The sequence below is a fragment of the Salvia miltiorrhiza genome, chromosome 3 (assembly GCF_028751815.1).
Source record: "Salvia miltiorrhiza cultivar Shanhuang (shh) chromosome 3, IMPLAD_Smil_shh, whole genome shotgun sequence".
Taxonomy (NCBI): domain Eukaryota; kingdom Viridiplantae; phylum Streptophyta; class Magnoliopsida; order Lamiales; family Lamiaceae; genus Salvia; species Salvia miltiorrhiza.
In genome coordinates, this window is record NC_080389.1 from 9,458,354 (window position 1) to 9,460,583 (window position 2,230).

Below are 2,230 nucleotides of genomic sequence, written 5' to 3' on the forward strand. Positions count from 1 at the left end.
GGTGGAAGTTGGGAAGCAGTGCTGCCGTTGATTGAATTTGCCTATAATAACAGTTACCAGGCGACTATCGATATGGCACCATATGAGGCATTATATGGAAGAAAATGTAGATCACCGCTTTATTGGGATGAAGTGGGTGAGAGAAAAGTTTTAGGACCAGACATGGTCAATGAGATGGTTGAGATAGTCCGCCAAATCAGAGGGCGAATAAAGGAGGCGCAAGATAGACAAAAATCTTACGCTGATGCACGCCGAACCGAATTACAGTTTGAAATAGGAGACAAGGTCTTCCTAAAGGTATCTCCTACCAAGGGGATAACTAGGTTTGGTGTCAAGGGAAAACTTAGGCCCCGATTCGTAGGACCTTATGAGATTTTGGAGAGAATAGGCCCAGTAGCCTATAGGTTGGCGTTACCGCCAAGCTTTGGAAACGTTCACAATGTTTTCCACGTATCACAACTCAGAAAATACGTTTTCGATCCAAAGCACATAATCCACCAAGAAGAGATGATCCTTTGCCCAGACTTGAGCTATGAAGAGAGACCAGAGGCCATTCTAGATCGAAAAGTACAACAACTCAGGAATAAGGCAATCACATCAGTGAAAGTCTTATGGAGACACCACGGACAAGAGGAAGCCACGTGGGAGCTTGAAGACAAAATGAAGGAGAAATACCCCGAACTGTTTTAGAAGAAATATGCAAATTTCGGGACGAAATTTTTGTTAAGAGGGGTAGTATGTAGTGACCCGCTCTTTTATATATTTTAAATCCAGTAATGAGTGTTTATTTTTGTTCATCAGTGAATGAAAACGGTTATTATCCTGATATGAATTCAGCTTATGATCCTGAATTCATATTATTAAAGCAGTCAATGATATTATTTCAGAGTTATAACTGACTTAGCAAAGTCACGTTATTATTTTTAAGCGAGATGGAATTAGATTTTATTTTTACTCAAGTCGTGGATTATTTCTGACTCGTGAGTTAATTAAATCTGCGGATTTAATTTAAATATTAGAAAAACAAACGAATTAAATCTACGGATTTAATTTAGATTCATTTTATAACTTATCGATTTTAGAGAGATATCACATGTCGAAATCGATATTTATGTAAAAATACAGTATCAAACAGAATCGAAGCCAGTATTTTATTACAGTTACAGAATCATCGAGACATAGAAAATACATCATTAATCTTTTACTACATTTTTTTATTCTTTCTTTTCATTCCACCACCCATTGCTCCCCAACCACCAACACCACTACTTTACTATCACCACTACACTTTGTTGAGCACTACATTCTGTCAAAACACTACAACAACTTCTCCACTTAGCCTCAACTTCAACCAACAAACCACATTCATTCTCTTCCATTTTTTCATGTAGAATCCACTAAGGAACAAGAGGAAATCGTTTATTACTCTGCCAGCAAACTTCAAGAGGTAAGCTTGGTTCAATTTCTTCACCTTTCTTCCATATGCAACCTGCATTAACAGAAGGACCAAATTCATTTCAGTTATCTCCCTAGTTAAAACTACTCAAGTTCGGCAAATAGTTCATCAATCAAACAAAGCAACTTCACGGTGAGTTTTATACTTTAACTCTACCATTTTCTGCCAAAGTTTCATTCATTCGTTAAACAATGGCAGCTTCAATTCATTTCAGTTATTTCACACTTCACTAAACTCAACAACAACAAACCAACAAGATACTCAAGGTATTAATTCTATCTCGAATATCTATTCTATCAAGCATTCGTACCAGAGCATGATCAGTTCATTCATGTGAAATCCCATAGAATCAGTATTGCTTCACTGACAAAAAGAAAGAGAACACCTTAGCTCTTAATCGAACACAGACCTAGTCCCAACATTGATGTTTCAATATTCAGTTTGCATACTCGTCAACACTCGCGTAATAGAAACAAACGAGACTAGGGAACTTAGCTTTATGAATAAGACCGGCTGCCTATTCGGTTGAGCCGAGACGACGACGATGATGACGGCAGCAGCTCTTGCTGCCTCGGCAGAAATCGGGTGACCGCAGCAGCAGCAGCAGTAGTGTCGCGAATAGAGCAACGACGCTGAACCGCCGGCCTTCCACAGACGGTGGAGATGACGGCAGAACCATGGTGGCGGAGGTGGAACGGAATCAGGGATCGACTCCCTGCCTACTTTGACATCTGAATCGGGACCGGAACGACTTAGAGGAGGAGGCGAGACGAC

The 2,230-nt window shown here is 39.8% G+C and overlaps 1 long non-coding RNA gene across 1 annotated transcript; it reads left to right on the forward strand.

Moving 5' to 3' along the window:
• Window positions 1–1,349: 1,349 nt before the first annotated feature.
• LOC131017429 (uncharacterized) lies at window positions 1,350–1,800 on the forward strand. The gene is made up of 3 exons (XR_009099611.1): window positions 1,350–1,447; window positions 1,522–1,588; window positions 1,671–1,800. It is a non-coding gene; the product is annotated as an uncharacterized LOC131017429 (long non-coding RNA).
• Window positions 1,801–2,230: the final 430 nt, after the last annotated feature.